This window comes from Haliotis rubra, unplaced genomic scaffold, assembly GCF_003918875.1.
Source record: "Haliotis rubra isolate DU_JTF1 unplaced genomic scaffold, ASM391887v1 Scf104, whole genome shotgun sequence".
Classification (NCBI taxonomy): Eukaryota; Metazoa; Mollusca; class Gastropoda; order Lepetellida; family Haliotidae; genus Haliotis; species Haliotis rubra.
The window spans coordinates 1,411,639-1,430,337 of record NW_025764937.1 but is presented as its reverse complement, the minus strand read 5'-3'; the positions used below and the strand labels follow the sequence as shown (position 1 = coordinate 1,430,337).

General features: G+C 41.3%; 1 protein-coding gene across 1 annotated transcript in view; it reads right to left on the bottom strand.

Moving 5' to 3' along the window:
- Window positions 1-18,699, bottom strand: part of LOC124274200 (rho-related GTP-binding protein RhoN-like) — a 44,071-nt gene that overhangs the window by 22,346 nt on the left and 3,026 nt on the right. The gene's annotated exons all lie outside the window — the stretch shown is intronic.

Here is an 18,699-nt window from a genome sequence, read left to right as displayed (position 1 = left end):
CATGAAAGCCAGCATGAAACGGTCGAAGACGTGTCTGGGAGGCAGGTGAACTATCTATTACTGTCTGCATATCGACACGGCGCATACTTTGCGGATGCTTTGTGGCTATAGCCTCCAGCAGAATACCCACGAATCTGACACAGACAACTGCGATGCTAATCAAGCAATAATGTGAAAGGGTACAGAATATTGCAGTAGGTGTAACTATTCTTAGAATCTGGTCTCCGTTTATTCGCATTTTGCAAAAAAGATCCAACTCATGGACCGTCAAGGTTGGTGCCATATGATTGATAAACAGTACGAAGATGATCTACAAGCCAGCAAATGGAATTAATACACGTTTTTTACATAAAACAATTTTATTAACAAAACGAGCTGTTTCGTCATCCAAATTAACAACGTTGTCATGCTGGCTCCAAAGCTCTTGTCAAAGACTAAAATAACTGTGTATATGCATTCCGGCTCATTAGCGTTGAAGATAGCAATTGACGAGACATTTCATATAATCCTATGCAGTTTCAATGTAGCGTGATAAGCCCATGTATATGGCGGTAATGTATCGAGGCAATCCCGTCTCACACTTAACATTACACGGCCTAGTTCTACTGCCATAACGCTATTCATCTAATGAACGGACCAGTTCCACTGACTTAACTTCTGCCTAATTAACTTTCCCAAAGTCAGCAGGCTCCGGTAACGGGCTCGCGCCTGGCACGAGACGAGCTTCAGATTAATTCATACCAAAACACTAAACAAGTTACGTGACTATGCTACTTAGCGTTTATACATTAAAACGGGTGCATGTATTGACTGAGCATGGACCAAGTTTCAAAACATATACATAATGACAAAATAGTGAAAAAAGAGTTTTGAAGTAGGAATTTCCAGAAAGCCTTGCTCACTAGGGCATGCTATTCCACTTTTGTGGTTCGATGTTTGAAATATGTAATCAATAGAAGTGAGCATGGACAGAATTTCGATCACAAATCGGCTTTAAAGATGACTGTCATCGTTTATGCTGAATTCAGCAATTATTCCAAGTGGTCGTTAAAGCTAACGGCATAACGTCATCGACAACCTGTTGAAGCTATGGTAGATCTGATCATATGACATGAAATTGTGAGGATATAATTAACTTAATTATGCTTGTGATCCATTGATGCATAATTCTCGTTTTCGAAAATTCCATCCGACACATAATCGAACAGTTCTTGAGATCGGAATTAGGTAGCACTAAATCTTTCCTGCAAAAAATGGAGTCTGCAAATTGCCGATGGCATTTAATCAATTCAATTAAAGAAAATAAAATTGGCTGATTTCCCTAGGTCTGATGCAATTACTTGACGACTGTAACCGGTACATACACACCCATGTTGAGGGCTCAGTTTAAGCAGTATGAGTGCCCTGACTACGTATGTATACAACACCTTCAGATACAGATATTGTGCACGCAGCATCCATAAGCTAATTTAAAAGTGGCGTTAACAAGATAATATTTTCTCAATTTTGAAGTTTGTCCAATGTTAACTAACCAACATTCGGGGCTTAACACAGAAGTGACGCGGCCCAGATCATGTGTATACAAACTGTGATTCTACGTCTGAATATCAAACATGCAGAACATAAGAATTTATTTATAACTCGTTGCATAGGTTATACTCCGCGTGAAAAAACACACGCCTTTGGCAATTTTGTTCCTCGGCGATCTAAACACACACTTCCAAAAGTAATGATATTCAAGCCTATTGCGTGGCCACCACATGCCAGCGATAACGACCCCAGATGTCAGAGGTAATTACCCACGTGATTTGGTTTATTTTACAGCAAGGTTAAATTTACCATATAATCAGCTACATGACAGGCTGGGGTCGAAGGTCAACAAACTTAAGAGTGTCATATTTTGATGTAACATGTAATATTACGTCTGTCGAACCAACATGTAACATTACGTCCGGCATCCGGTGGTAGAATTCCTGCGCGCTTTTTATATACAGTGATATAATTGATTGAGTGAGTGAGTGAGTGAGTGGATTTATATATATTTTTATACGCCGCTTTTAGCAATATTCCAGCGATATCACGGCGAAAGACATCAGAAATGGGCTTCACACATTGTGTCCATGTGGGGAATCGAACCCGGGTCTTCGGCGTGACAACTGAACGCTTTAACCACTAGGCTACCCCACCGCCCCTGTATAGTGGTATAAAGCAGTGAAGGAATTGTACCACCGGGTCCTGTTCATATATATTATGAAACCAAAAACAATCTAGATTACGCAAAAGCAATGAACTCAGCATCGGGAATTTAAGAACGTGTAGTCGTTAATGTTCAGCAAGACAATGCCCCACGTGAGCAGATTCCATTATCAGCGAAGCATCGTGTGTGTGTGAGTGTCCCGTGTGTGTGTCTCATCGCGCTTTTCCGAGTGCATTATTCGTCATGTCTCTTCTATTGGTCATCCTGTGTGAACAGTGTGTGACATTATGTCCCACTAGCACCATGTGTCAGTGACTGCATCAGGTGTTGTTTACATAGCGAGCGTATGATCATGTGTCACTTCCTGCCAGTTCCCGTGATGTGTTAGCAAGCATGCCGTCCTGTGTTAGCCAGTCTCGTCGCGCCTTAGCGAGTGTGTTCATTATGTTCATATGGTTATGTCTAGCCATCGACTGTCTCACCATGTGTTAGCGAGCATGTCGTCATGTGTTAGCGACCGTGCCATTATGGTTATTTCTAGCCATCGACTGTCTCACCAAGTGTTAGCGAGCATGTCGTCATGTGTTAGCGACCGTGCCATTATGGTTATTTCTAGCCATCGACTGTCTCACCATGTGTTAGCGAGCATGTCGTCATGTGTTAGCGACCGTGCCATTATGGTTATTTCTAGCCATCGACTGTCTCACCAAGTGTTAGCGAGCATGTCGTCATGTGTTAGCGACCGTGCCATTATGGTTATTTCTAGCCATCGACTGTCTCAACAAGTGTTAGCGAGCATGTCGTCATGTGTTAACGAGCATATCTACACGTGATAGCGACCGTGTCGTTATGTGTCATTTCTAGCTAGCGAATGCCTCACCATAGCGAGCATGTCGTCATGTGTTAGCGTGCATGTCGTCATGTGTTAGCGTGCATGTCTCCATGTGTTAACGAGCATGTCGTCATGTATTAGCGTGCATGTCGTCATGTGTTAGCGTGCATGTCTCCATGTGTTAGCGTGCATGTCTCCATGTGTTAACGAGCATGTCGTCAAGTGTTAGCGTGCATGTCGTCATGTGTTAGCGTGCATGTCTCCATGTGTTAACGAGCATGTCGTCATGTGTTAGCGTGCATGTCGTCATGTGTTAGCGTGCATGTCGTCATGTGTTAGCGTGCATGTCTCCATGTGTTAACGAGCATGTCGTTATGCGTTAGCGACCGTGTCGTTATGGGTCAGTTCCAGCTGGCGTCTCGTCCAGTGAAAGTAAGGAATGTGTGTAATGAGAGGATGATCAACACGAAACCAAGCATCAGTATGGCTGGACCAGACACCTTTCGTGGACACTCTAACCAACACTTGGCAATTCCTGAGAGGGCAGGACAAAAATACCTACTAAGGAGGAGAACTGACAACAGCAGTCGCAGGGTTGAACCAACTTGGGACTTAAAACTTACTACCCATCAAAAGTTTAGACTCACTTAAAGCACTCACTATATGTTATGTATATATACATGGTAACATCGAAGATGAATTTCTCCACTAACTTGGGGGAACCAAGTGCAAACCTTATGCAGATGAATTGCACGAGGAACATACATCAAATTGCTGAAAAGCATGTGCAAATGTCGTGCAGGTGAACAGCTGCATTTTGGTGTCAAGTTTTGTTAAGAATTCGTCAATTTTCACGTAGTTTCATCAACTCATGACAATAATCTTTTCAACGTTACGAATTTGTTTTACAATACATCAGTTCATGTGTAAACAGTTCCTTTAAACAGTATGGAATATTTTGCAAAATCTAGTTTAGAGTGAGTTGACTGAAGTATGTGTCTACATTTACACTAGTGAGTCTAAACTTTTGATGGGTAGCATATATCTACACACGAAACTTGGGTAACGTACGTTCTTGTTTGTATTTTTTCATTTTTGTCTCAGCAACCACGTGGCAAACACATTGCCTGCTCTGGTCCTCCTTTCAATGGGAGATCTGCATGATCGCAATAAGAAAAGATGACGACTGATAATGCTTCTGGCCAGGCAAAGGCGCCTATGCAATAAGTCGGAGTAATCACAACGCACTGGGTATTCGGCTTGCACCAACTTGAATTTATTGAGTTGTTGCATGCAACAGGCTGTTGGATCGAAATGTATGTTTTCATTCAAGCTGTATCCAAGCTGTCGCGTCAATTGAACGTCTTGATAATACGTCCAGATGGTAGTAGTAGTAGTAGGAGGAGTAGGAGTAGTAGTGTTAGTAGTAGTAGTGGTGGTGTTCGTGGTAGTAGTAGTAGTAGTAGTAGTAGTAATTTGAGTCTTGGTGGAAACTGTGCATCTGTCTTTTTAGAAGTAGCAGTTTACTAAGCTGGGGCACCAGATATGGGCTTCACACATTGTACCAATGTGGGGAATCGAACCCGGGTCTTTGGCGTGACGAGCGAAGGCTTTAACATAAAGGCTACCCCACCTCCCCAGTAGTAGTAGTAGTAGTAGTAGTAGTAGAGTAGTAGTGTGGTAGTAACTACCTGTAGCTTGACAGTATTATACCTAGCATATCAATATCAGCTGCAGCAGCAGTGAAAAACCTACATTAATCAAAACGCACAAACGTCAATGTTCTTTCTCCAGTTCCAGAATCAGCCAGGAACGTTATTGTCACCGTCTACGATGTCTTTATTCTCGTTTGCATAATCTATAACACAGCTAGGGGAAGTAGGAGAATACGCGGACGTTTCCGCGACGTCGCCAGAATGTAATGCACATATGATGGGCGAGAATGGTCAAGTACGTTACAGTATTTCCCAACCACGACAGTCTCAGAGCGCAAGCGAGTTGTGCCTTTCTTAGGACGCGGAAGTCAACTTGACAATTCTGGAAGTTTGGTAATTAAAAACGCAGACTTCCGGTAATTTGAGCTCCAGGGCACGAATCAAGGCGAGTTTCCCACACTCTACGAAGGACACTACCACCCAGACAAGTTGTGTAATTTGAGAATTTCATATGAAGGAAAGTTAAGTTCTCGAGTTGTTTCATCGCTAAGATTGTTTATTTTTAGACGTTGATAAAAGGAACATACAGTCATGGTGAGGGTTCTCAACAGCCAAAGAGGTTCTTAAACTTTGAAGAATAATTTGGACGTGTGCGTGAAATAACAACAAATAGGAAGGCTTGGGAGTGAGGGATGGGTCTTTAATTATGGCGGAGGTGGCGTGAGATTATCCATCCATGAAGTTTCTGTGACCCTATTTCATGAGCTTCCCAACCGCCAAGTTTATCATAAAAATACTGTAAAAGTGGGTCCATACTTCTAAAATGCGTTTACCCAAGTCACAACTGCTGACACATGTGACGATGGTCTTTGAAATTCATACTAAGCAAGATGCTGTTCTTCCTACTTTAAGTCACATCTGCCAGTAAGGTTTAGTGTCAGAACGTTTCTGGAGAAAGATACACAAACAACCCGTTAAACGTGAGAAAGATGGTGTGCGATGCCCCCCTCCAGTACCAACAGAAGGCACCCAAAGAGCAGCCACGCGACGACTCAAGGCAAGCGGAACAATCTGCAGTTCACATCATAAAGATTTCTTTTTGTCCACGGATGGCAGTAAAGATTTCAAAATATGCATAAAAACAACAACCGTGTCGTTCCAGACTTAATTTGAAAACTTTGAGATGTATGGAATGACGACAGCTAAATGTGTAAATTAGTTGAGAGAAAACAGCAATAAATAGGGGTGTGGTGCGGTGTGGTGTGGTGTGGTGTGGTGTGGTGTGGTTTGTACTAATGGGACACAATTTGGAATGGAGTCCTTAATAAATTGTTTCATAATGTTGTTTGCAGACATTTGAATTTTAGAATATATTTCGGGAATGGGTATCTACTATTGAGTATATTTACTTTTATCAATACAACATCTCTAATAATGCTCGGGGCAACAGGAGAAGACTTACTGTACAAAAACACCCACAAGGGATGGGTACAAACATGATCTTTCGCTTGAAGTATATTTACATGACATCAGAATAAGTTGGTGTTTGTAATGTGGCCAAACGATCAACAAATCCACTTGACTCATTCACACTGATTTCAGAATCAATCCCTTCCTTCACAGGTGACTAGAGACACAGCTATAGTATATCCTTCAGCGTCTGAGAACTGTTGCAGATTCTTTTTTAACTTTTCCCTTTCCCAAACTATCAATTGACTCAGGACAGCAGGAGATGCTAAAACCTTTGCAAAAATATCTAATCTGACGACAACTCCGTATAACTGATCGTCTTTGTCATCGAAAAAGCATTTCAGTATCGACCACTCACGCAATATACAAGAGAAAAGTTCTCCATAATCAGTTTTAGCAGCTCAACCAGCACGAACAGCAATAATAAGGTGAAATGGCGTCCATTTCACGAAACTGCATAGACGTCTAAGGGTCCTGACACTAGTTAGGGGCAATATTGGGAGCCAACCCCGAACATAATGCCGGCTGATTGTCTTCTGTTATTGCAATTTCATGAGCAGACGACACGAATTTTCCCGCGCCTTATGATAGCAGACGAGCAACTGCAGAAGCCGTCTATCTGTGGGCACGACTACCGCTCGGAGCATAAAATGTCCTATTACAGCGTTTGGTGTATAATATGGAGCTCGGCAGTGTGTGAAAGTGAGGGGATGTTACAGTTGACCTTTTAACTACACGGTGTATATGTAGGATAATTGGATTTCTCCTCCATGTTTTTACACATGTTGCTCGTGGAGTTGCTCCATTAAATGATCTTGTTTTTCGTCATCTGTCACCCTCCTGCCTGAGCAAGACAGCTCAGAGGGCGAATGTCGGACGAGGGAAGGACATAGCAAAGATTTAGAGATAGACCTAGGAAAACACACACAATATTATGCCTCCGGGGCTTCTCAAAGGAATATATTGGCATAGTTTGTGGTAATTGCTTCAAGCCTTAAAATCTGTCAACGAAGGGTATGATTCAGGAGGATCAAGATGTAAAGCACGGATACAAGCAAACGTTACCAACGATTAAAAGAATGGCTATATTCATGCATTGGTTCAGTTGACCAGCTAAGCAGAGATAAAAAAAGAAGCCTTCGCTGATTCTATATGATTGAGACACAGGCTCACCAACATAACCTCACTGCTGACATTGTGTCAGACACCTTCAAATAAATGATGTTATGTTTGACATTTCCTGAGCGTCTGGCATTTTCAACTATCTAATATGGCATGAAGTTATTAATATCTTGAGAATATGTGCACTGTTATGGTCGGTAGTGTAATTACAGGTGGACGTAGACAGTGTAGATATTGTCACCAACGTGTGCTAATATCTTAACGTCGGCGGCTTGACAAATTATCAGAGGTTTTTACGTTGTTACGTAGAGACATATTGAAAATAATATCTAAAGTCTCTATGCATTTGCCCGAACGGTCCTTATTACGTTGAGAGTAAATATGGAGGATACCGAGAAGACTGCCACCACCACAGTACTTCAGATAAGATACCATGATAGCCTCAAGGTATGCAGCCATCAACGCAAGTGTTTCTCCAGTTAATACTGCGAGTTATCGGACTACGCAAGTGCTTAGTTTATGGTCGTATCTGGCACAGGTCGGGAACTGCCTGATGAAGTCTCAGACATGCGTGTAGGAGCAACAGCTGATTTATACATGGCACTGAACAGAGATAGCGTCGATAACACAGATCGAAAAGTTGTGAACTATCTGACACATTGCAGGCCAGACCGAAACCAAGGCCAGTTCCGCCTTATCGTATTACTGGCTGACAAGAGTGTCAAGTGGCTTAATTTCACTGTAGGCTTGTTGAGAAGGTAGAGCCTGATATGTCAGCATAGTTGTCTTCTATGGAAATGATGTAGACAGCAATAGTCAGTATATTTCATGACAGCAATGCAAGGAAAGGTAAGCTTGGGGTAGGTGTAGTAAAACCACCACGCCATAACGCCTTCAGTTCAGATTAGACGGACTGGAGCCTCAAAACGAAAATAAACTGAAAATGGTCTAAATTCATATCCAATTGTCCGAAAGTCCCATCCTTTATAAACACATAAATAAAAAGGGTTAAAAATAGAAACAACAAAATTGGGGCAAAAGAAAACACAATGTTTGAAATAATTACTACAATACATTATTCTTAAAGTTTCTTGTCACAGCAAGTATCGTATAAAGCGACCAAGCGCCTTCTCTGGTTGAAATAATTACATACATATGTTACTGTTACACAGTAAATATTGCAATTTTGACACAATTAGCAATTTTTGAGATAAGCAAACCGACTAAAGTAATTTGTGCCAAATCAGACAAAGCAAAATTGAGCAACACGCCATTATGTACATGCGTTCCTTATCCAGCTAACTGGTTAGCCGAAAATACGTAACCATGAATATAAAAATTGTGTCTTATCGCGCTACGAGACAAGCAACACAGGGGAGTCGACATAAAAAGACGAGCACAGCCCAGCAAGTTCTGTCCTTTATCATCAAGAGTGCGGCACCTAGGCCGTGTTCTGATCCCGTTTTTACTGAGCTTGACTTTTTAAGAGTAAATAGGCACTGACATTGCCACACAAGTGAAAAGAGTGAGTGCATGTTCTTTAACGCCTATGTTGGCAACATTCCAACTATATTAAGACGACGTGAGCATACAAGCCATGGGCGGTGGGGTAGCCCAGTGGCTCAAAAGTACGCTCGTAACGCCAAAGACACAAGTTCGATTCTCCACTTGAGTACAATGTGTGAAGCCAATTCCAGGTTCCCCCGCCGTGATATTGCTGAAATAAGGCAAAACGCAGCGTAAAACCGTACTCACTCACTCACTCACTCACTATTCGAGTCAGATTAAAAACCAGAGCTTGAAAGCATGAGCAAAGGATCCACTCAGTTCGAGGTTCGATGACATGTGCTGGATTACCCAGTCGGCTCCATGAACATTGTTCCGTTCCCACAATCACCTTGGTGAAAACATTCAAACTGCCTGCACCCTAAACCCATGACTGTACTGAAGGCTAAGCCCGTGGATGTATAGTAATTCTATTCTTTTATGGTGGCAAGGCTAGATAAGCGGACAGTACAAATCGCCAGTCTGTTTGAGGAATATTCATATTGTTTTAGAAAATATCATGTAAACTATTAATCATAATCTTGGAGACTTGTGCAAGTCTACCTGCACCCTAACACGCTGGTGTATATATAAAATGTCATGTCCCAGAAATATCTATGTACATTTATCTCTATAAGTGCATATCGGTTTCGCTGCTTGAGCTATTATATCCTCAAAGCAGCGTCATATGTTAGTCACAGTCGTAGCCGTTGTAATCATCGCGACATAATTGATAGCAAGTGACACTCGGTGTCAATTACCCTACAATAAAACAAGCTGCCGACACAATGGGATGGTTGGCATCCATTGCTGCCAGAACCCAGTACCTGCACGTGGTACAGTGTGCTACTGGCCTACCAAAGTTCATCTCTGTTCAAAGCCATTACTGTCTACTATGAATGTTAGGTATCACACAACAGAAAGGAAGATACAACGTCCCGGCTAGTCTGTCTCACAGTCCATAAACCACATTATTTTCCCTACTGCCTAGCTGTCCCTGCAATGCTGAAGCCCTAAATGAAACAAGTCTAGATTTCCCCATGTCCCATCTTGGGTTCCTTTTCAATTTAAATGGGTTTGTTTGTTACTATCAAAATAATATATACATATATTCACAGACTAAGCGTTAGTCTTCGTCCCGGCCACTGAACCTCTGACACAAGCAACGCCTGACTGAGTAGAGCATGTGATGTTTGATATTAATACTGGTATTATTTCAATACTGCTTCAAGACATACGATCTTATAGAAGAAACAATTTCCTTTAAACGTCCAAGAGGCATTAAATTTGAATAGTGTTACACGTAATATAGCTGCGTGTCGGAAACAGTTATGCATGCCATTGTCATGCTAAAATATGTCACACTGCTTCAGTGAGCAGATTGTATAAATTACTAAGTTTGAAACTACTTGGACTTGTTTCACTTGCTTAAAGCAAAGCAATGAGTCTCAGTCTCAGTCTCTGATCAGTCTCAGCCTCTTCCACGGGATGTTGGATATGATTCTTGACTGCGACGCAGAGATATCAAGATGGGGCCCTAAACCAAAATCTACTTTCATTCAACGGGTAGAGAACGTATCTGACCTGTAAAAAGTGAATGATTGAAAGATGGATTTGGTTTGACCCCGCTTTGACCAATAGTTAAAAAAGAATATGTTCCACGTGATACATGTAGACGTTGCTGAACGTTTGCCTGTCATGAGAAGATGTATGTGAATCGGGACATCACAATTATCTTATTCCTGACCGGGGCCCAGTAATACAAAGATGAATCTGCATGTACCATTCATTCAACGCGTCAAAATATGTTATCGGTCCTGAAGGCTTGAACTTTCACCTTGCATGACGAGATGTACAGCTTGATATGAGGGATGAACATGTTCTAGGGGAAATGGACCGTAATTCCGTGGGGAGCAATAAACGTGTTGCTTCATTCGACAGGAGTTAATTCTAATGGAGCGCAAGGCTATGTGATGCAACGCGGACAACCCCTTGCAATTAATTACAAACAACACCACCTGTGCCCCAAGCCAGGTGTGTATAGCGCCCTCTCATTTCTCAAGATTCAAGGAATCTCTTCTTCACGCCTGGCTGGAAGCAACGGGGTGCCTAAATCAAAGATTGACGACTAAAAGGAAAGATAATTGGTGGTGGAAAGAAGATACAATCTTTGATACATTGACTTTCGGCATACAATCCTTCAATTCTGTTGGTTTTAGTGTTGTATAATTGAATGGTTCACCCTGAGTTGATAATACATCCTGTTGTTCTGTTCTGCAAGGTTGTTTATTAGGTCCTATTCAGTTAATGTAACACAATTTACAAACTACATAACAATAACATACATTAGATGATAGAGGATTATGGGTGCCTCTGTGCCCTAAATAATACACTCCTAGTTAATATAGTCTAAATATCGTTATATAGTCTAAATATCGTTTTATTGTCAACAGATGTTATTTATTTAACTTGTGCAAATAAAATAGCAACAGTGAGGTTTTAGCATGCCGGGTTTAATGAAACACACACGGCCAATTAAAACATAATTGCTGCGTTCACCAACGAGGACCTTCAAATTAGACGAAATGTTGATCGAATGACCAATTAAAGACTATTTCGGCACAATGTATATATATATATATATAATAATACAGTCACTGGCATTCTGGCGATTGCTTCAATTCATAAATAATCATTAATCATTATTAACACACGGCATACACTTGGAATGTTAATTCTATAAATGACCTAATTGCACTCGACTGTAGCCGGGACGTGGGACGCTGGAAGTCGGTACGTGTCTGTTTCCTTTGTTTCACGTGTTTCCAGATGGACTCATTGTCTGAGGAAACATTAAGTCTCGCCTAAGTGTTTCCAGTGCACATTTACGAAGTTGAAAATACTGTATATGGATGGAACATTTGCCACTGAAGATAATGCCAAGTACCAATTGATGGTATTACGTTTCAATAAAAGTGTCCCTTTTAGCATCGACACCGTGCCATGTTATCATATGCCCGTTGCTCATGTTTCGGTCACAGGTTTGATTGGCCCAGGCTATATTATTCGCAGGCAGCAATATACCAGGACTTTTTTTTTTGATGCTTGCCGTGGCGTTGAAAAACATTCAATTAATGATTAGTGACATAAGCTCTCTACCCCTTTTAAAAGATAGGGGTGCCACTAGTTCACCATTGCGTAATCAACAGTCAACTGTAGGCGAAATGAGAACATACAGTTCTCTTGGGTGTCAAACCAATGTTTGAAAGTATCGAGAAAGATATATGGTATAGTGATCTCATAACTTGCCCTTGCCACAGAAGAAAATCTTGCCAAATTCATTTGAAATCGTCAGCATGACTTTGTGCATTTTGTCGCAAGCAAACCTGAGAATACCATTCGCGCAATTAAGGCCCTAAATGAAGCAAGTCCAGATTTCCTCTGGTTCAGGATCTGAATCTCCCATCTCACTAGGGCCCCTTTTTCAATTTAAATGAGTTTATTTGTCACTATCAAAAGTACACATATTGAGAGACGAAGCGTTAGTCTATGGGAGGACCACTAAATATGCGATTCAATGCCAAGCTGACGTTACCCGCAAACTCCCTCAGAGGGATGAAAATAGTTATACGACTTCCGTGTATCTAAGAGAAAATAAATAAACCTTTCTGTCATCCTGCCTTTGCGTTTAATTAAACAAGTATCACTTAAAATGGCCTGCTTAAAATGCACGCCACATGTCAGTATGTGTTTCCGGGTTTAACTTCAATGAGCAATAAAACAAGATACACGAAATGGCGCACACCATTGTCTGTGTTAATTGTCTTTCCGGAAACACGTGGTGACCTACATCTTCATTCATTTAACAAGGGCCATGCTACCATTGGAGATTACAGATTCATATCGCAGGGTCGCCTGATACTGTCAACCAACGGACATAAATAATGTAGTCCCCAGCGTGTGCGTGCATGCGCGTTTGTATCTACTTGTACGTCCCATCCTTTACAGTAATGTTTAGTGGGGGAGTGAGTTTAACTTTACGCCGCTTTCAGCAATATCACGGGGGGGGGGGGGGGGCACCAGAAATGGGCTTCACACAATGTACCCATGTAGGGAATCGATCCCGGGTCTTTGGAGTGACGAGCGAACGCTTTAACCACTAGGCTACCCCACCGCCCCAGTAATGTTTTGTCCTAAATGAGGCATGTCTATATATTCCACAGCTTTGGGTTCTGAATCCCCCACCTCGTAGGGGCTCTTAGATCCAGTAATATGTATCTGTCAAAATTATGCATTTTCAGCGTACGGTTCTGGTCTTGAGTTGGCAAATCTTTAATCAAGCCTGTGTAGCTGATATTCACCTCGATCATTTGCAACACAATACCCATACATAACTGCCAGCTGTCTGACTACAGAACAATATATTATGCCTCACTCTTAAAATGAGGATCGTATATCGTAGGTAGACGCATCATCATTTCAATTCAATCGAGAAAGTCCTCACGGATGAAATCCACACCACTGTCATTTTCTCAATACCAGCGTGTGCTGAAGGAGACAGAGGTTCATAACGAGATCAGCTATCCAGTATTCCAGTCTAGTATTTTAGTAAACGTTCATAGAGGAAAGGAAAACATCAATTTGCATCTCGAAGTTAAGCAATATCATTGCACGTAGAATGCAGTAGGGTTGATGACACAAGTCAACACCGCAAGGCCAGAAATCGAATCCAATATCATCAGGTCACGAATCAAACTAACTTTATTCTCCTTCGATCCACAAGTCACCAATTATTCCGGCCTCCCTCATCTACTTACATTGCAATATGTTCTGCCGTTCTAACCTAATCGATTCTAGTTCACTCCAAATGCATTGGAAGATAAACAGAAGGGTGCCGGGCGATTAGTGTTTGTCCGATTTTTCTTGCGTAACAGAGTCCATCAGGTGGTCTTTGGGATGACATAAGTGTATTTTCTATCGGAATTCCAATCGTCAGCGTCTATTCTAATCAGTTCGATTGCAAAGTGACCATCTTTCCGCGGAGAGAGAAAATAAAAGCCGACGTAATGAGTCCCCCGGCATTACACCGAAGCCAGACAGACCGCGGAGGAATTTGTCTCCCGTAATTGGGGTAATAAAGTAGCGTGCGGTGGATGTATTTCGGCGTTCTACGATTTTTAAGGGTTTAAATGGAAACGAAGAATTGATCTCAAGGTATATGTACAAATGGAATGTCTGGGTCCCCATAATGACATAAACTACTGATCAAGCAATATCTCGTCTCTTCATGAATATCTGAAATTAGAGGTGATTTTATTCAATCCCCTTCAATTACTGGACTAGACGCCCACTGGATAGAACTCAGACTTGAAAGGATTTGAAGTCTCATCTCAACTCTGTTAACACTATAAAGCGGCCCAGTTTCCATTCCAAATGGTATCAAATGGTATTTGACCATTACCATTACGAAATAACACCAAGTGCATTAAAGACGAGTCCATCTTACATCCTAATTCTAGGCCGAGGTTGCTCATTAGGGCATTAACAGTTGCACCTGTACCAACCCCAAAGATTTCAAATATTTTAGCACACGTGAACAAATTGTGTGTGAGTGAGGATGTTTTAAGCCGCGTTCAGTATCATACAGTAAAAACAGCGTATAAACCAAAGGGAAAACAAAATATCCATTAGAGTGTGTTACAAGAGGGATTACTTTATTCTTCCGTTTGAGTCCAGCAATTGTCCAACAGCGCCAGCCTTGGAGACTACACTTCAAAATGTTTGAAGTGCACTTGAGTGTGCTCTTTCAACGAAGATTTCAAGAGGGTCATAAGTTGGCTAAAAGTGCAGGGCCTTAGTATATGTTAATGATAAATCCGATGAGAACATTTCTAAAATCAATATCAGTGACAAATATGATGTGCGACGGAATTTCCAGTTTAAATAGTTCCATATCACCCTTCACGTATTTTGAGGCGAATGCATGTAATTGATTTGCCTTTCCATGTGTTTGTGACAAGCGGGGCAGGATATGCGCCCCTTTTCGACAACATCTTATATCATCAGTGTTTGACAGTGATTATTCGTCATATTGTCGTAATCGTACATTGAATTGTACAATAAGTGGAGATCCTATATGATTATGCATAGAGTTTTGTCGTTATATTTATCTGAATTCAATATACAGCTCGCGAATGTAAAGCTCCTTTCATAGCGGTTGATTTCCTATCTGTAAATGGCAATAGAATTCACTCCTCAAGGCGATTTAGATCCTCACAGCGTAATTTGTCATTAGGCTACAAATCTCGTGCATCACTCTCCTAATAAAATACGTCCAATATGAAGCATGTGGTTTGCCATATAGCTCAATACAAAGGCTAATTACAGCTTTCACTAGATCAGATTTATGGTTAACGCGAGAAACCTGCCTCTTTCAACTCTACAATACGCATTCTTGGACCGAGAGACTGGGAAAGAATACGTCCCCTCGGGTACCTTTGACAGAGTGCTAATTAGACCTCGTCTGTTTCCGGTCACTCAGTGACCTTCAACCTTGGTCGGCTTGTGTCCCCACCACCTGCAGGTGAAAGGTCAGTGGAAGCCACGACAGAAATATGCCTCTGACATGTGGTATAAAAAGTGGTGCTTTACGTTTATGTCATGGAAACTTTCTCCACTGCCAGTCTGTTGCTCATCCATCAATCTCCGTACGATTTGTGCGGAGTTGACTTACAAATCTGACACAAATATGAAACAATGTTCTATAGGGATAGCAGTTTTTAGCCTAAAGTGGAAAACTGTCTATAAAGTTCACCACAGCGTTCCACGCACGCACGCACATACTTTAGTGAATCTTCCTTTTGTCTTTTCCAGATTCCAGATCACAGTGAGTGAGTATGTTCACCGCTGTTAATACTGACTGACTGACTGAGTTTAGTTTCACGCCGCTTTTAGCAGTATTCCAGCAATATCACGGCGGGGGGACACCAGAAATGGGCTTAACACATTGTGCCCATGTGGGGAATCGAACCCGGGTCTTCGGCGTGACGAGCCAACGCTTGAACCACTAGGCTACCCCACCGCCCCCCCGCTGTTAATAATAATCCTGCAGCATGACAGAGGAAATCACCAAACATTCGCTGGACACTCTGTGCCATGTGAGGAAGTGAACATTTGAGACCTCACAAGCGAACGTTTTAACCACAACGCTACCTTGTCAAGAATATTACAATTCAATCCTTAACACGATCTATTTGGATTCCCGCTTTTAAACGTTGCGAGGCCTGCCGTTGGTACCTTACGCTGAAAAATGGTTTGAACAGCGTAATTACCATGGCCATCACATCGTAGCCAGTGAGTTCGGATTGCGCCCCTTTAAACGATATTTTAGTCAAATAATGACGCGAAATTTCGTGTTTGAGTAAATGAAATTAGTTTTACGCCGCTTGTAGCAATATTCCTGCAATATCACGGCGGGGACACCAGAAATGGGCTTCACATATTGTATCCAAGAGGGGAATCGAATCCGGGTCTTCGGCCTGAGGAGTGAACGTTTTACCCTCTTAGCTACCCCACCGTCCCAATTCGTGTTTCAGAAAATGCAAAGAGACACGGGTCTTGGAAGGAAGCCGAGAGCAGCGATATGGTGCAAGCAAACATTGAAAACGTCATCGTGGCGAATCTGGGATTTGAACTCACCAAACCTGTAGTGTCGTGAGCTATAACAAACAGAACGCCTCTGTGACCAAATATGTAGACGAAGTGGTCACAACGCTGATAACAAAAACGAGGACGGCATTACGGGGATGTTGAAAGTGATAAGTTCAAGAGATGACACATCTAATGGAATCCTCAAAGAAACCGGAGTCCATTTGAAAAAATGACAATGCATTAACTTTGTGCAGATAGTCTTAATGCAATTCGTCCGCGGGCATTGGAACCTGCAACTTGTAGAGTTGGGAAGGACGGTTGAAGTGAAGAATATTGATGATAATATTCTCAGAAGCCCAAGGCTGACAACTGATATTAATGAGACATTTCACATCCAATTTCGCAAATATTCAAATTCAGTCGAGCAGATGCTATCCCGAATCGGCCAATAATCTAGTCCATTAAATATATCGGCAAATCATCTGTGTCAACAAATGCATCTTAAAGTTGAAATTCTATTAAGATGTAATTTACTTTACCAGTAATTTTATCAAAACATTCCTTGAAATAGTTCGTCTTTATAATCGGGCCTTACCTTTTTATAATGCTACGGTTCTTAAAGAGAATTCCTTGAAGAGAACCATGCTGTGTGTAAGGAGTGTGTTCATGATTTTGAAGAGATGGAATTATCGGAAGAGTGCTGACAATACTGTAACTGAACCCATTTCACATCATCCACTAACACGAGAGGGTCCAGGGGGAGAAACGAGGGTCTCATTACTTTCTGTTCATGCAAATTGAAAACAAAATACATAACGTTATTCATTCTTCCGTAGATTTCATTAAAAACAAAATCATCTTTTACTCAAATTATCAGTTCGCGGAACATATTTCATTTAATGCTTCGTATGTTTTTACCGAAAAGTCTCATAAATATAAATAAGTTTTTCAGGCTCATGAGTTTCACAACCAAAATGAAATATTGAAACGCGTTTGTGCTGTGGAAACACAATGTCTGTTAAACGACTAGAAATTGTATTTTTTCAATACTCGTGACAACGTGAAATTTACAACCGGAGTTTAATGCATATTGACTGATAAATACCTTAATGCATGTTCACACACGCAACGGGATTATCAACAACGTTTGATTCTTGCACAAACACGAGCCTTATCGATAGCCTCATGTGCGCATGTCAGCTAGCTGGGATTAACTCGGTTTACAGTTCGTTGATAAAAACCAAATCTCGTTGGCTGGTAAAATAGTATTCGCAATCTCTCAGAAAATGAGGCTGTGGTTTGACCCCTAGAGAATACTTGATCAGAGTCGCAAGATACATTGACAACGTTTAACGTCTCCTCGGAGAGTCCCTTTAAGTGAGTGAAATTGTCAACATTAGATCCATCAATGATAAAGCGACATGTAATTCACACATGAAAACCATCGCTACAGATAATAAAAGTCAAGATAAATCTGAGGCTTCATCAATATCCGACAATCGTTTGTCAGAATCCACGCCCCTGACAAATCGAGAGCCGTAAGTCACACTGTCAATGAATAATCCAAGAATCACGAAACATACATTCTAATTCATAAACCTCAAACTGAACAAAGCATCTACTGACTTGGAAATCTTTAGTTTAGAACCCATCCTAATATCGAACAACGTAATATTCTTCAATAAATCACTCTAACAACATCGACACTCGTTTCAAGGAACCGTTTATATAATGATTAACAATAATCAAGTCATGGAAAGACACCTAGTCTGTCTCACAGTCCCTGAACCACAATATTTTCCATTCTGCCTAGCCCTCCTTGCAATGCCAAAGCCCTAAATGAAGCAATGGTCTCTGAATCTCTGGTCTCCCTCGGGCTCCTTTTCATTTTAAATGGGTTTGTTTGTTACTACCAAAATTATATATATTCAGAGACTAATCGTTAGTCTAGGACCCACCACACAGACTAAATTCTGCATCAGTACAAATAATATTTAAATCCAAACGCACCTTAAATACATAACATCTTCTAAAAAGATCTTTTTTACAAGTATTAATAAATTACTGTTCATTTTCATCACCTATGTTTGTGAAAACACCATTACGTTTCTCCATGATAAATATAGCCCCTGGTGTGATAACCGTTGTAGTTGCGCCCATAAATAAACATAACTCTTGTCATTGTCTACGAAAACGATGACGGCAAACTCAATCATTTAGCAATCCGG